The sequence below is a fragment of the Alligator mississippiensis genome, chromosome 1 (assembly GCF_030867095.1).
Source record: "Alligator mississippiensis isolate rAllMis1 chromosome 1, rAllMis1, whole genome shotgun sequence".
NCBI lineage: Eukaryota > Metazoa > Chordata > Crocodylia > Alligatoridae > Alligator > Alligator mississippiensis.
Window position 1 is genome coordinate 34,968,045 of NC_081824.1, and position 18,086 is coordinate 34,986,130.

Below are 18,086 nucleotides of genomic sequence, written 5' to 3' on the forward strand. Positions count from 1 at the left end.
CACCACCTCCCCCACACTCCTACCCCACCACATGCAAAAACACACTCACATGCCCTCCTAAATACCTCCACCCCACCACCCTCAACACACCCACACACCCTCCTACATACCTCCACCCCAACCACTTACCCCACCCCAACACCCTCCACACCCACACCCCACCACACACAGTATACAAGAGTAAGACCATATTTTATGCTATTATGCAATCACCTCTAGATACACTGTGCAAACACACACAAATTGGGACAGAACTATTTTTAAAAATAAAATTAAAGTAATTTATACTATATGTTTCACTTTTTTAAATATAAGATTTGGGGTTTTTTTTCTGGTTTCAAGATGATAACTCTCCCCCCCCCCCCACACACACAAAAGGAGTACTTCTGGGGTAAGAGGGGGGACTTCCTGTGTCAAAGGTCAGGGGTTGGGGGGTGGGACTTCTAGTCCCAAGATGGCAGCCAGGGGGCAGGGCACCTGTGAAGGGATGGGCTACCCTTGCAGCCCTCAACTTCTCATCAAAACGTATTAAGTGGCCCTCCAGCTGAAATTGCCCACCCCTGGGTAAGACAGACACTTGATAAAGCTGTTTCATTCAGGGATGCTCCTGCCTTGAGCAGGGGACTGGACTAGATGATCTTATGAAGATACTTCTCACCCTATGATCCTGTGTATCCATTTTAATATTTCTATTTGTCAAAAATCACCAGCTGTTTCCCATGCACTTTGATAACCCCCAGAGACATAAGGGTGAAACAAGAAAAGAGCAGTTGAAAACTACACTAACATGGTAGGCTAAAGTACCCTGCCTCTTCTCTGATGTGCCTATACAGAACCAATCACAGATATAGAAAATGTAGCAATATCTGTGCTTTACATTGTGAAGAAGTTAGTTTTAGCATATGAGATATTTTGTATTTGTTTGCGAGGACACCATTGTCAATAATTAAAAATAGTCCAGGAAAAATATCTTTCCAGACTCTTGGTCCATGCTTGCAGGAAATTGCACTATTTGTTGTTTTTCTACTTGATCTTCTGGATGGATTTAATCATCAAGGCAGCAGTTATGTTGAGAGAAAAAAATAACTGGCTATGTCTGACAACTGGGCTCATCATGTGCAAATCAGGTATTCAGTATAATAGGATGCCTGTTACTTGAGGCACAGTCTACACTAAATAGAACCTAGTAAATCTATCAGATTTGGCAGGTATGCCGAACTTTAGTCCCCTTTGATTTCTGTATAGCCAGCTGTGATGCTATGTTCTTTGAACTCAAACCCCAGGATGTCCTCCCAGACATTATTCAGAATTCTTATCTTGGAGTGAGATGACTAAACAGCATTCCTGGAGTCCCACACTTGTACCAAGGGCAGCAGTTTACATAAAGGTAGTAGCTTTCAGATTAAATTGAAAACTCTAGGTACACTGTATATGCAGATACACAAACATACTTTACCACCACTAAAACGCAACCACCTAAGATGTGAATCAAGCAGCTGTTTTAACCAAAACCTGCTACCCTCAAGAAATATCAAGAAATGAATCATTCACTTGAATCTAAAGGGCAGTTTAGATAGCAAGAATGGAATTTACCTGAAATTTGTCTGGGACTTTGAGGTTAACTCTTTTGTCAAAAAAGGCTAGTGGATCATTAATGATTACAAGTGTCACTTAGTAGTCTTGTTACCATTGCTACTACCACCATAATAATGCTAAGGACCTCTTAGTCATGGACCAACCCCTCACTATGCTAAGTACAGTATAAAAATAAAAGAAATATTTTGTCCCACAGATATTATAATCAAAGTATAAAGTGAAATAATGCATGGATAAAGGCAGATGGAGCTATATAAGGTGTGTTGCTCAGTAATCACTCAGAACTGGTATCTGTGGCTTCCAGAGTGGAAGCTTTAACTGATCAATGTAATACATGTCAAACCCAACTGAGGGTGTGAACAAGCATTCACAAGATCCAGCTTAGGTTAGGCAGCTTCATTTAAGCCACCTAAACTTCATTTAGGATTGGTGCATGCAAGTGTTCACCATTTGCTGGGAGGAGGCATGGACAGCAGGAGGTAAATATGTCAGGGAGGAAAGGGCTGGCAGGTTGGGGAAGAAGAAAGAGGGGTGGTAAAGATAGCCTGGTCAGGGTCATGGCGGTGTAAAAACAGCACAGCCTCAGAGCTGTGGAGAGTGGCTGGGCTTTCCTCTCCTGAAGGCTGTGCTGTGAACATATGCATGTCTTTACTAGTCTGGGTTCACCTTTATTAAGTTAGGTTAACTTCTTGCCTATCTAAAGTTAGTTCATGTCTGATGAGAACTAACTTTAGATTAGGTATGCCATTTTTAGAGTGACCAAAACCCTGCAAATGCTTGCACACCTAGGCATTTAGATTACCCTAGACACGAAGGAAGGTAATAAAGAAGCTTTGCACTCCTGCACTATTGGGTATCATTCAGGTATCTATTGCATTATGACTTTTTTGTTAACAGAGCAAAATAATCCCATAATTTAAAATAAAGACACATTATTGGGAGTGCCCACAAAACAAGATAGGCAGCCTAAAAGAAAACATGAAGATTTTGGTTTAAAAAATTAACAGTGAAATGATTATGGCTGGCATCATGGGCCAATCAAAGGGAGAAGTAATCTGTAAATATTGAAAGGAGATAACAGCAAGGATGGAGATACACTGTTTAAGACCTTGATAGTGATGTATTTTATGCCTGATGTGACCTTGGGTTTATATCTCATCCCAAAGGATGAAGTTTATTAATCTAATCCCAAGCAAATTTCTGACTATAAATGCTTATCCAACCTCTTTTAAAAACATCCAAGGCAGGAACAACCTCAGTTTCCCTGGGAAGCTTATTCAATTGTCCGGCTTCTCTTGACAGTGAGGAAGCTTTTCCTAAGATTTAATCTAAATTGGTTTTGCTGCTATGTAAATCAATTGTTTCATTTCCTGCCTTCTGAGGCAAGGAGTTGTGGGCGGACATTCTCCCTTTTCTTTATGACAGCCTTTCATATATTTGGAAACTGCTATCATGTCCCCATACTTCACTTTTCTTCAAACTAAACATACCCAGGTTCTCTCAGCATTTCCTTGCATGGCTTGAATTGCAACCCCTTTACTGGGTTGTGTACCTAATTAGATCTCTGGAAAAATAAACCCTCACCTTAAATGTGGTATTATAATTATCAAGCTGTTACTACTAAATTTAATTAATATGGTAGATCTGGCTGACAAAATTAAGACAAAATAATTTTCTACTAGAAAATTACATGAACTAATTTTTTATATATGAAATTACACCAATTTTGACAACATTTCAGTTTGAAAGAAATTTAGAAGAGGGCAACATGATTTGTTACACATATTTGGAACAGAAAGTTGTGATTTTTCACTTGAATTTTTTTTCATTTCAAATTTATTTATTTTATATGTCTTCTCTTTAAAAAGATATAGGTTGTGGCCATGTTGGTCTAAAGGCAAAAGCAGTTAGAACTATTTTGGTAGAGGTGATATATTCTTTTAGAGCAACTGGAAAGTTGCAAAGTTTTGGTTTTTTTTTTTCATTTGCAAGCTTTCAGGCTCATATCCTTCCACGCCTGAGGAAGGGCATGTGAGCCCAAAAGCTTGCAAATAAAAAAAAAAGCAACTACCTAGTTGACCTAACAAAAAAGAGAACAGAATTCAAAAGATTTTTTTCAATTAAGCACCCTTTTTTAAAGCTATACTTTTAGCAGAAATAAAGAAATAATAAATTAAATGTTTATCCTAATTCCCTAGACACAAAATGCATTTTCCTTTAAGTTGTAGCAAGGAGTCGTGTACTCTTCACACTTAAACTTGTATTATATTTAAATACATGCAGATATATAATAGCTATTACAGAAAATTATATTAGTTCTTATTTACATTAAAGTCTCAGTGATCAGAAGCTTGACTACAGGAAAATACATTCCACATTAAGTTTATACAAATTAGCATGTTAATTTGAATACCTCTAATGCCTGTGTGTTAAAACCAGTTTAATTCAAAACAGCTAATTATCTTTCGCTAGTATATACCTTATACAACTTTTTAACATATAAAACTACACAGTTAAACATATTTATGCTCTTCCTGAAAACACTTTTGTAAAGTAAGTGCTGAGTCTTCAATAGTTATTATGACTGGAGTATCATCTATTTTTCACATGGTTTAGTTTCTTCCAAAACCTTGTCTTTTATTCTCATTTTGCAGTCTCTGCTTTTTTGATCACTACTGCATGTCTCAGTTCCTTCTCTTACGAATCTCATTTCACACGTATCAAAGATACCATGATATCAAAAAGCAATGTTTTAACTAAGTACAAGCGTGATTTTGATCTTATATCTGTATCACAGGATTATACACCTAATTCTTAGTTCATAAACATCTGTAACCAATATGGTTCCCCAAAGAGAGGTTGAAATAAAAGACATATTTTACAGATATCTCTTTCTTTAAATTTATCAGAAGTGTTAAACTCTGCGATCCAGGATTTTCATGAGATTGCTAGATGCATTGATGTTAGTAATTAAACTGTTTACAGGGACCTATCAAACACATTTCAGGTTGGAATTATAAAATGTCAATGTCACATTTTAATCCTCAATTTTTTATAACCACCAAAACCCAGCAACAATAGAATTTCCACAGTGCTGTACTGAAGAGTCTTTTTGGGGGCTTGTGTATGTGAGGAGTTAGTGTACAATAAGTGAAAGGTTGAATTCTCAGAAGGCTCATTCTCCTGCACTAATGGCTTGTGTGGACACTCTTAGCAAATACAAAGGTTTGTTTCCAGTTGCTGTTCTGGACCTGGAATCACTGCCAAGAAACATGGCCTACCCATCCTCTCCTGCTCAGTGGGTAATGGTGAGGCCATGTCACCGGTTGAAAGTTCCCCAGCATCGTGTTTATGATTTATCTAGGATATGCTTTTCAGTTCATTCTTAGGACCACTCTACGCTGTCTGCTCTTAATCATTTCCAGAATTTGATATGCACTGAAGAGAAGCAGGGGAAAGGTGTATGCTTTTGAGAGGTAGTCTCAAGTGTAAACCATACTTTACCATGCACTAGCCTCCTCATATACTCAAGCCCTCAGTGACTTTTCCAAGTTGTCTTCAATGCCCATCACTGAGAAATTAAAGACAATGATGGTCAATTAATTCACACAGCTTTCTCTTCTACAAAATCACTTAAGTATTATATTACCGTTAAATCCACTCAGATGTCCTCTCAATAATGTCATTTACAGGTTCATTGATTCCCAGGGAAATATAAACCACATAAGAAGGAAAAAAGGACAACTAAACACGGAGGTGTAACTAGTGATTTTTGTACCCTGGGCAGAGATGGGGAGTACTGTGTCAGGAGGAGGGGGGCAATGAAGGCAAGTGCTGGAAGGTCTTTCCTGACCCCACCTGCTCCTATAGCAGGGTAGCATTTTGTACGCAGTCTGGCTACTTCTATAGGGGCCAGCTCTGTGCCAGGCTGTGGCTGCCACATAGGACTGACTTCCTATAAGGAGCCATTCCTGCTCCCCATCTATACCAGTGCCTGGGGTTGGTACCCACTCCTAGTTATGCTCTTTGGCTATCCCTGATACAAGGATGATGTCTGCCTGGGGGGGAGGGAGGATTATTGGTGAGTTTTAAGATGGCTGAAGGATCCAAACTACAAGTTTGGACTGCAAGTTTTTCCATAGATATGACAAGTGGTGCCTGAGGGGCGGGAAGCACAACTGTTGTCGAGGACATTGTGTGGTTTCCTTCTTCCTCTACAGTTTCTTGGCTTCCTGAGCAAGACAGTTCTCTTCAAAGTGGACTATAGCTTTATGTATTGTGCAGTGCTGTTGAGTTCTGTTACCAGCCAGCACTTCCAAGTTTGTAAGGTCGATGCCACCCTTCCTAAAGCATGCTTTCAGGGTGTCTTTGTAGCACTTCCTCTGTCCTCCATGGGTCCTCTTACCATGACTGAGAGAAGAGGACTTGCTTCAGGAGATGAGTGTCAGCCATTTGCACAAAATGGCCAGCCCAGTGGAGTTGATGTTTCATGATCTTTGCCTTAATCCAGGTTATGTTAGCTGCAGAGAGGATGTTGGAATTGATGCAGTGGTCTTCCCATCTAATGCAAAGGATCTTCCTGAGGCAATGCTGATGGAACCATTACAAGTACTTATGATGGCTTCAATATGTCACCCATGTCTCACACCCATAGAGGACCTTTGGGATAACCACTGCATTGTAGACCAGGATCTTCGTTTTCATTTCCAGATTTCAGTCAGCAAGGACACAGTACAGCAGCTTTCTGAAGGATACACTGGCACAGTGAATCCTATGTTCAATTTTTATATCAAGACTTATTGACTGGGAGAGGTGGCTGCCAAGGTATAGGAAGAGCTCCATGTTTTCCAGGGGGATTACACAAATGGTAATTTGTGGGGGGAGCGAGGCAGTTTGTGCTGGGGCAGGCTGATGGAACACCTTGGTCTTCCCAATATTAAGGGAAAGTCCAAGGCTATGATAGACATGTGAAAAAAGGTCAAGGGTGGACTGCAAATCGGTCTCAGGGTGCATGAGGATAACACAGTTGTCAGCGTACTAAATACTGAAGGTCAGTATGCTAGTCTCAGTAACTTCTGTTTTGCTGTGAGGGCACAACAAGTTGAAAAGCTGGCTGTCCATTCAATTTTCAACCCTAAATCTAGGAGAAAGTTGGTCAAGGATGAGAAACAAAATCACAGCAAGATAAATGGAGAAAAGGGTTGGGGTAATGACACAGTACTGCTTGACATAAGTATGGCTGGTAAATGGGTCTGTCTCTAATCCATTGCAAATGACTTTGGCAGCCATCTGATCATGGAGTAGCCTGAGGACACTGATGAACTTCAGTGGACAACCAAACCTAGCCAGCACCTTCCATAAAGCTTCATGATTGATAGAGTTGAAGGCCTTGGTTAGGTCAATGAATGCCATAAACAGCTCCTGGTGTTGCTCTCTACACTTCTCCTTGATCTGTTGTGCAACAAAAATCATGTCAGTGGTACCCTGTGATGGTCTAAAGCCACACTGGGATTCTGGAAGGACATCTTCAACAAGGGGGAGGAAGTGATTCAGAAGGATGTGAGTAAGAATCTTCCCAGCTATGGAGAGGAGGGCAGTGCCTTGGTAGTTCCCACACACTGACTTGTCCCCTTTCTTGAAGATAGTCACAATGTTGGCGTCCTTTAAGTCAGGTGGACCTTCCTCATTAACCCATATTTTGGTGGGAAGTTGGTGAAGTTTCTGTGCTAGTGCTGTTCCATCACCTTTGAAGATCTCTGCAGTGATGCCATGTGGTCCTGGTGCCTTATTGTTCTTTGTCTGGGTTGTATGGGCGCAGCAGTATCACTATTGTTTTTTATTCGTATTATAATAGAACCTACCAGAACTAACTTGGATTAGTTCCTCACTGTGCTGGGCACTGAAGAAAAAGCATAGAGAGGGACAGTATGCCTTGAAGAGGTTACATAACAACTAGTCAAATGGAGGAAGGTTAAATAGAATCATAGAAAGATGACATAATTCTCATGATATAAGGGCAGAAATCGAAACAGTTTCTGAATGCCATGAGTCCCAGTTCAGAGCCCTTTTTCTGGATAGGGCTTCCCCTCTATAGCTAGGTACTATAACATAATGGACAACTAGTTTTTGCCCATCCTGAAGCCAAGTGCTCCAATGGCTTTAGAGCACCTAAACAGCTAAACAGGTATTATAGTTTAACCACTTCCCATCCTCCCCCTTGATAATTCCCTGTGTATTTAAAGCATCCCTTGCTGACTATTTCCCTTGCACTCTGCCCCTCCCCCATCTTTGAAAATCATGCTACTTGTGCTTACTAGTATCATTATACACGCTGCATGTGACAACAGAGTTAATTACTCTGAGAATTATGCCTTCAAACAATGAATAAGAAGCAGATTTACTTCTAAGAAACATGAATCCCAATTTCCTATAGGAGATAGAGCCAGTAGAAAGCAAAATTGCTTTTTAGCTTACCCCTCCCACTGAAACTGGTTAAGAACATTTAAGAGCTAGTGCATTTGGCACTCATCCTCATTATGTTATCACCTATGGGTGTTTGTGGAAAAGAGAGTTATATGCACTTGAAATATATGCTTTTTAGGAAGGAATCAATAAAAGAGAGAGAGATGTATGTTGAATGGATTGATAAGCAAAACTTGCCTGACTAGTAAGTTACCTCTGAAATATATCAACTCAAAATTCTTTCAGAGGATCATAACTCACCCACTCAGAAGCCGAGTGAATGACCCTTTCATTTTAGCAGAGGTCAGAAGCTCAACATATTATTCCCCTTGAGAAAATCCAGCTGTTCAATAGAATGGCACCATCCCCACATTCCAGGAATATATTTGACAGGACAACAGACCTATTGTTCTCACACCTGGGTAACATGTCCTTAATGCAACAGAAAACTGGCATTTTCCTGTGTCAGAGAAAGACATGTGGGTCTATACCTATCATTTTCTAACCATCTACTGACACAGAGTGTTTGAAGTAAGGTTTATCTGAAACTGTTATTTTGCCCTCCCCACATGCACAAAGGTGTTGAATCCTCCTCTGGAGGATCTCTGAGTTGGGTTTTGAAAGTGAGGAGAATGAAGAATGAGATCTACTGTTTGACTGTAAAACAGGGAGCAGGTGGACATGCTATTTCACACCAGTCATTTAAGGATACCAAATCTAGAAATGGTTCTCTCTTGCTTTTTACTATTGCCTATATAGGAGGATTAAGACATTTCTGAAGGTTTAAATATGGATGACATCCATTTCTGGGATGTTTTTTTTTTTTTGTTTTTGGGGGGGGGGTTTTGGTCATTTGAGATTATAAATACATAAAAGGTTTTTAAACAGGAATTTTAAAGAACATTTTCTTCCAATGTATTTTAATCTTTTAAAGGTTCATATTTACATTGTTAGACATTTTTGAGTTTTTCAGGCTCAAAGGATCTCCTGGGGTCACAAAACCTGCCTGCACTGCAAGGCAGTAGTGTCAAGAATGCCTGCGTGCGCAGTGTATGGCACCACAGACTGGTCTGTGGCACCACATACCATATGTCTATGCTTGTCTGGACGTAGCCCTAGAGGGCAGCTTGCCCACTGAGTTATGATACCATGTTCATGTGTCTCTTAGTCATGCTTGGCTATCTGTGGCACAAGGGGCCACTCTGACAGCCACAGGTCAGTCTTCCTCAGTTAAGAAGAACAATGTAGAATAGCTCTACTTGCAGTATGTTTTACTGTCTCATGTGGGCAATGTCCATCAGAACAGTCTCAACTTAGTGGCTGCTGTAGTTCTGTATTTTCTATTCTCTACAGTACTGTAGAGTATGGTCATGAATGTAGCAGAATACCTTATTATTCTTATAACATCAAAAGAAAGCAAGTTATGTGGTAGCCCCCCCCCCCCCCATAGTTTTAAAGCAGAATATAAGATCTCTCATGACTTCCCTGGATAATCAGGGGAGGCTAGTATCTATATGTTCTCATCAGTGATTGGGGAAAAGTCTAGTCATCAGCCTTGCCCTCCCTTTTTCATGGGGTGACATGGCTAGGAAAGCACAAATGGCACAAGGCCACAGACTACACAGAGAGTGGTTGAAACCTATTGGTACCATTCACTGCCCCTCTTTGTTCTTTATAAACAAGGTGGAGAATCTGGCCATTTTAACATGATAATCACTCAGTAGGCTTTGGGTCAGGTCTTATGATCACAGAAGTGGTTTATGAATGATTCAGCCTAAATTTAGAATACTGAGGGCACATCAACATGTGCTATTAATGCAAAGCAATAAACTCTGGAACATACTGTGCCTGAATTTATTGCTCCCAGCCGTGAGTTTACACGTGCTCAGGACTGCAGCAGATTGAGCTGGGTTGGAGCAAACCCAGCTAGCAGAGGACCCAGAGCTCATTCAACACGCTGTGGAGGGGCTGGCTGGGACATGAGGGTGCTCCAGTGCAGGGCGAGTTGGCAGGCAGCCCCTGCACTAAAGCACCCTCATGCCCCAGCCAGCTCTGGCAGCATCTATGTGTGTGTTGCTGTGAAGTAAAGTACTCCACCACAGGATAGTATTTGTAAATACAAGTACTATCTTCCAGTAGAGTAAATTAGTTTACTCCATTCTAATAGCATTGCACATGTAGACTCTGAGACTTTACTGCAGAGCTAATTAGTCAGCACTGCAGTAAACATCTTGTATAGATAAATTAGGGTTTTAAAATATATAGAATGACAGCACTTGCTATTAAATCTATTTAACAAGTACTTGACCATTGCAAATATTAAATGAGTCGAAATGTTTTGTGATGATATAAATACAGTTCCATAAAGAAGCAAACAGGAAGCAGTATATTAAGGCCACATCCTTGCCACCCAAATGTCATTTATACTCAGATAAATTTGGCTATAAATACTTACAAATAATTCATAAATAATAGGTAATGGAAGAGTTCAGAAGTAATAAATCATTGTGCCATAGTAAAACTACTGACTGGAATGAAGTTTTAGATGGAAAAATTAAGATGGACATACCATAATCTGATAGGAACGATGGATCTGGGATTAGTGTTGACAGCTTTACTGCTAATCTCTCAGGCATCAATAAAACATAAATTTTCAGAAAGTTACTAGTAAATAGTACGGGTTGACTTTACAGTTTAATATTGACTTTCCCAGAGATAGAATGACCATTTTCCAAATTTTAGTCATTTACAGCTGCCCTATAAATTGTTATAGCACTAAAAGAAAAATAGAGTTTTAAAAAGTTGACTGGATCACCTTTTATCCTGTCTATTTTAAGGGATTTATGGAAACTGCCAGTGAGAACATAGTGGTGTTTTTATCTGGGTATTTTGGTGGCTGTTTTTGGCTGTTCCCAAATTATAAGGGAAGAAAAGGAACTCTCTAGTTCCTTTCTAGCATAAGAATTGTTAAGAGATGCTCAAAGAAAAAAGAAAGGCTTTGAATAAAGCGACACATTCCTTAAAGGTAAAGGATTTGGTAGATTATGAAAGGGAAGCAAGCTCAGGCTCAAAAGGTTATTAGAAGATCTAAGAAGCCCTGCTGCCAAAATCTCTGTAGCACTATTAATAAAAATACTTCAGTGAGTAAAATATGAAATAAGCTTATACGGATCAATGTAAGAGAGCACAGATCCTTTGCAATACCTAGTTTAATTAAAAGTGGCATTACTGTTGATTCTAATATACTGAAGTTAAACATGGCGTAGTTTTCACTTAATATTATTAAAAGCATAATGATATGAAGTTGATTTTTTGTGTGTCAGGAATATTTTAAAAAGAAATGTTTCATGTTCTTCTTTCAAGCTGGAATGAAGAGGAGATATAATGTCTGTTGCCAGTGCTGAACTTAAAGAGGAGGTATTACTCGATTTTGAGATATCTTGCCTTGACTGGCTTGCTTTAGCTTACTAAGTGTTTAATCATATAAGTGACAAATGTATTTGTTAATAAATTTAATCTAATTTCCCATAAGAAACAAGTTTCAAGTTTCTCAGATTCATATGAGTTTACAGGGGCTGTGAGAAATACCCACAGTAAACTGCATACCAGACATATTTCATGTGATTCCATGTTTTGTTGTTAGCCCCAAATGCTGCCTATTTTCATGAACTTCCAAGTGAACCTGGGACAGATTTTTGGTGAACCTTTACTTCCCCAAGAGAAAAAGAAGAAAATAGTGTGATGGTTTGGCATGGTTTTGACCTAAAAATGGAGAAGTATTTAGATGAGTTTTGTGAGCCTGTTCAAAACTGAAAACTTAGTGTAAAATGAAAGGAACATAAACCTACCAGAAGGTACACCACAGAATGAAAATAAAACACAATGAGAGAGGGAGGCAGAAGAGACAAGATTTATGGGTTTTTCTGTATATTAGTTAGCCCTGGGTCCTGAGGATTTCCTAGGAAGAAAGGCTCCCATATATATAAAAACGTAAGGTGGATAGAAAACTGGCTCAAAGGGTAGTAGTCAATGGCTTGATGTCTAGTTGGCTGGCGGTATCAAGTTGAGTGCCCCAGGGGTCAGGCCTGGAGCTGTTTTTGTTTGATGTCTTCATCAGTGACCTGGAAGATGGCATAGAGTGCACCCTCAGCAAGTCTGCAGATGAGACCAAGCTGGGGGGTGTAGTAGATACATGGATGGATAGGGCTAGGATTCAGAGCTAGTGGGTGTTTCCCAATCACAGGCCCTGGTTCTCATGGGGGACTTTAATCACGCGGACATCTGCTGGGAGGGCAATACAGCAGTGCACAGGCAATCCAGGACAGAGAGTCGGGGACAACTTCCTGGTGAAAGTGCTGGAGCAGCCAACCAGGGGCCATGCTCTTCCTGACCTACTGCTCACAAACAGGGATGAATTGGTGGGGAATGTAGTAGAGGATGGGAACTTGGGCAGCAGTGACCACAAGATGATAGAGTTCAGGATCCTGAACAAAAGAAAGATGGAGAGCAGCAGAGTAAGGACACTGAACTTCAGAAAATCAGACTTAGACTCACTCAGGGAACTCATGTGAAGGATCCCCTGGGAAGCCAATCTGAGGGGGAGAGGAGTCCAAGAGACCTGGCTGTTCTTTAAAGAAGCCTTACTGCAGTACAGAAACAAACCATCCTGATGTGCAGGAAGACTAGCAAGTATGGCAGAAGAACAGCTTGGCTTAGCTTGGAACTCTTCAGGAAACTAAATCACAAAAAGGAAGCTTATAAGAAGTGAAAACTTGGACAAATAACTAGGGAAGAAAGTAGGAGCATTGCTCAGGTATGCAGGGATGAAGTTAGACAGGCTAAAGAGCAATTGGAGTTGTAGCTGACAAGGGATGTGAAGAGTAATAAGAAGGGTTTCTACCAGTGTGTCAGTAGCAAGAGGAGAATCAGGGAAAGTGTGGATCACTTCCTGAATGCAGAAGGCAACCTTGTGACAGAGGATGAGGAAAAGGCTGAGATGCTCAATACCTTGTTTCACCTCAGTGTTCACAGGCAAGGTCAGCTCACATACTACTGTACCTGGCAACACAGTTTGGGGAGGAGGTGAGCAGCTCTCAGTGGTGAAAGAACAGGTTAGGGACTATTTAGAAAAACTGGGCATGTAGTACACTATGGGGCAGAATGGGATGCACCCAAGGGTGCTGAGGGAGCTGGCTGATGTGATTGCAGAACCATCATCTTTGAAAACTCATGGAGATCAGATGATTGGAAAAGGGCAAACATGGTCCCCATATTTAAGAAAGGGAAAAAGGAGGAGCTACAAACTGCAAACCAGTCAACCTCACTTTAGTCCCTGGAAAAATCATGAAGCAGATCCTCAAGGAATCAATTTCTAAGCAGCTGGAGAAGAAAACGGTGATTAGGAACAGTCAGCATGGATTCACCAGCAGCAAGTCATGCCTGACTAAACTGATTACCTTCTATGATGAGGTGACTGGCTCTGTGGGTGTGGGGAGACAGATGGATATGGTTTACCTTAATTTTAGCAAGGCTTTTGATATGGTCTCTTACAATATTCTTGCAGACAAGCTAAGTAAGTACGGGCTGGATGAATGGACTGTAAGGTGAATAGAAAACTGGCTGGAGCATCAGGTTCAGAGAGCACTAATCAATAGTTTGACGTCTAGTTGGCAACCGCTATCAGTTGGAGTGCCCTAGGGTCTGGGTCTGGTTTTGTTCAATGTCTTCATCAACGACCTGGAAGATGACTTAGAGTGAACCCTAAGCAAATTTGCAGATGATACCAAGGTGCAGGGAGTTGCAGATATGCTGAAAGGTCAGGCTAGGATTCAGAGTCTCCTAGATAAATTGGAGAAATGTGCCAAAAGGAATATCATGAGGTCCAGCAAAGACAAGTGCTAAGTCCTGCACTTAGGAGAGAACAATCCCATGCACCAGTACAGGCTGGGGACTGACTGGCTAGGCAGCACCTCTGCAGAAAAGGACGTGTGGGTTACAGTGGACAATAAGCTGAATATGAGCCAACAGTGTGCCCTTGTTGCCAAGAAGGCTAACAGCATACTGGGCTGCATTGGTAGGAGTGTTACCAGCAGGTCAAGGGAAGTGATTATATCCCTCTATTCAGCACTGGTGAGGCCACAACTGAAGTACTGTGTCCAGTTTTGGGGCCCCCATTACAGAAAGGATGTGGACAAACTGGAGAGAGTCCAGTGAAGGCCAATGAAAATGGTTAGGGGGCTGGGGGGCATGACTTCTGAGGAGAGGCTGAGGGAACTGGGCTTATTTTGTCTGAAGAAGAGAAGAGTGAGGGGGGATTTAATAGTAGTCTTCAACTACCTGAAAGGAGGTTCCATAGAGGACAGAGCTAAACTATTTTCAGTGGTGGCAGATGACAGAACATGGAGCAATATTTTCAAATTGCAGCAAGGGAAGATTGGGTTGGATATTAGGAAAAACTTTCTCATAGGAGGGTAGTAAAATACTGGAACAGGTTACCCAGAGAGGTGGTGGAATCTCTATCCTTGGAGGTTTTTAAGAATTGGTTAGACAAAGCCCTGGCTAGGATGATCTAGATGGGAATGGTCCTGCTCTGAACAGGGGGTTGGACTAGATGACCTCCTGAAGTCCCTTCCAACCCTAATTTTCTATGATTCTATGATTCCATGAAGAGCTGATGCCAAAAATATTTTGTGTGCATGTGTGTGCATAAGAAGTAACAAGGAAGGAGAAAACAAATCTGTCATCCTCTGCCTTAAGATGACATAGGTAGGAGCAGGCACACCATCTACCTCTATTGGAAAAATGGGATGATTGAGGTTAGGTTGAGCGGAGAAGGGATGACTACTAGCCTTCCCTTCCATGAAGATAACAAACCTTAGGAACTTACTGTTAATCTTGGGTTTTTACATGAACTTACTGTTTGTATTTGTTTTGCAATATTGCATCAGTATAACAATGCTATTACATACATAATTGTTGTGCGTGTTGTGCAGTTAGGTGTTTGCAGTCCTCTGGCTGGGAGAGCTATCTTGCAGAAAGAAAGGTAATCCTGTGCTTCAGGGCATTTTGCTCATTGCCAGTTGGGGTCAAGAAGGATTTTTTTTCTTCCTCATGAATGCTACTGGCTTCAGGGGAACTTTTTTGCCCTACTCTTAAAGCAGGGGTGGGTAATTATTTCAGCTGGAGGGCTACTTAATGAGTTCTGGTAAGCTGTGGAGGGCCACACAGAAAATCATTTAGAAGATATCATTTTAACAAATTATAATTAAAAAACAAATCATATACTAAAAATCAAACATCTACTATAACATATTTTAATTTATTCCAAAAAATTATTTTTGTCCTGATTTTTTTTTTGAGTAGCATAAATAGAAGCAACTGCATAATAGCTCAAAGTAGCACCTTACTCATGTATATTTTGTGTGGATGGGGGAATCTGGGGGGGGGGGGGGCTGCCTGAGTGCTAGGCCCCAGGAGCTGGGAGTAGGGTAGATAGAGGGGGAGGGGGACAGAAGGAGTATGCAGCAGAGCTTGCCTGGGTGGTGAGGTGTGGTGCAGGTGCAGATATGGTCCACTTGCCCCACATCTGACCTGTGGATGTCTTCATGGCACTCTGCATGGAGCCAAGACCATCTCTGAACACACAGGGGCAGCCATGCTGCACTCCCACCTGCCCCAGCCCCAGCCCCGACCCCGGCCCCAACCCCAGCCTCTGGGAGCTGGGGCTGTAGCTGTGTGCACTGGGGCAGAAACTACCCGGCTGCAGCTTTCCCCCCTGCCCACAGTGTTGCAGCACGGGAAGGAGGAGGAGGAGGAGCTGCTGGAGGTGGGGGGAGCTAAGCAGCACCTTGGCAGCTGCAGCTGCACCAGGAGTATCTCCACTGGGAATCTGTGTGTACTGGATGGGCCAGGGCCATTGGCAGGCATGGGCAGGAGTGCAGAATGGGCTGCCCTGCATGGAAGCAGGTGGGGCTTGGCCCCATGCAGAATGCCTCTGGGGCAGCCATGGGCTGCATCCAACCAATTGGCAGATGTGCCCCCCCAAATGCGGGGAGGCACCAATCCATTGGTGCAGGCCATATTTTGCCTACCCTGTCTTAAAGCATTGGGAAGTTGGCCACAGCTAAGCCTAGAAGTTTTTGACTAGATGCATTAACATTCCTGCTGCTACTTATAGAAACCGAAAAGTTCCTGGATAGAGATTTTTGTTCCTCCACTCAGAATCATACTGATGGTCAAATTTGGGGTCAGAAAGGAATCTCCAAACATTCTAATATAATAAATGGCTTAGTCTGTCTGTCTGTCCACAACACTTTTGGTCAAGTGTGCATGCTTCCACGAGAGGGCCGGCAGCAATTGCCTGGGTGGGCTCAACCTCTTTAGGCAGGGAGACAGAGGTGGAGGTGGAGGGAGCCATTATAGTTTAATATTTACTTGCCCCTGGATAGCTGTCAAAGCTGACAGGAGCCAGGGGCAGTAGGACCTGCGGGGAGCCCTCAGCACGAGTGAGCAGCATAGCCCTACCCACCCGCAGCCCCCTTGCTTCTACACTACTTCACTTCTGGCTGCATCGCTGGACCAGGGAGCATAGAGCCCCACTGGTACGTGTGTGGGTGTAGGGATGGGCAGAGTGTGTGGGTGTATGTGTGCAAGAAGGGTCAGAGTGGAGGGGTGTGTTCAGGCAGGGACAGAGTGTGTTCAGCAGGCAGGGGCAGAGTGTGGGGTATGTGGGGATGTGTGTGCAGGCAGGGGCAGAGTGTGTGGGTGTGAGCAGGCAGAGGCAGAGTGTGTGGGTGTATGTGTTCATAGGATGAGTCCCACACTCACACCCCACCATGCACATGTACCCACAACTCCCTTGCACTGCCGTATACCCCCACACCCACACCACTTCACACAGCCGAACCACTCTCCCCCACACACAACCCCCACAAACCCCACACCGACCCACATCGCATATATCCACACATACACATGCTCCCTCACCCCACATACCCACACACCCACAATCCCCCACAAACCCATACCCACCCCTGAAAACATACAAGATTAAGACTTAATTTTAAACTATTGTATCATCACCCCTATGTACACTACACAAACACATGTAAATCTGGACAAAAATATTTTTGAATCAAATTAATGACTGCTGTAGATGTTCCTTTTTAGAAAATAATTTGGTATTTTTCTGGTTCCAAGAAGACAAAAAATGCAGATCGGTAGTCATTTGGGACAGATCGGTAGTCATTTGGGAGACAGTGATCACCTAATAATAGAATTCAACATAAGACGTCGAGTGGGTAAGGTAACTAGTAGGGTGAAAGTGCTAGACTTTAGGAAAGCTGATCTCAATGCACTCAGGCGATTAGTCAAGGACGCATTGCAGAGTAGGAGTTTTGAAGGGATGGGAGCCCAAGAAGGGTGGCTGTGCCTTAAGGAAACGATCCTTCGGGCACAAAGCAAAACGATCCCCGAGCAAGGCAAAAAAGGGAAAGGGGCCAGGAGGCTTCCATGGCTGACCAGAGAAATCCAGGGCAGCCTAAAGGCCAAAAGGGGAGCACATAAAAAGTGGAAACAGGGTGAGATCACTAAAGATGAATATACCTCCTCTGCTCGTGCTTGTAGGGAGGCAGTTAGGCGGGCCAAAGCTACCATGGAGCTGAGGATGGCAACCCAAGTAAAAGACAACAAGAAATTGTTTTTTAGATATATTGGGAGTAAAAGGAAGGCCCAGGGAGGAATAGGACCACTGCTAAATGGGCAGAAACAATTGGTGACAGACAGGGGGGACAAGGCTGAACTCCTCAACGAGTTCTTTGCCTCAGTGTTCCTAAGTGAGGGGCACGACAAGTCTCTCACTGGGGTTGTAGAGAGGCAGCAGCAAGGCGCCAGACTTCCATAAGTAATCCTGAGGTGGTGCAGAGTCACTTGGAAGAACTGGATGCCTTTAAGTCGGCAGGCCCGGATGAGCTCCATCCGAGGGTGCTGAAGGCACTGGCCAACATCATTACAGAGCCACTGGCAGGAAT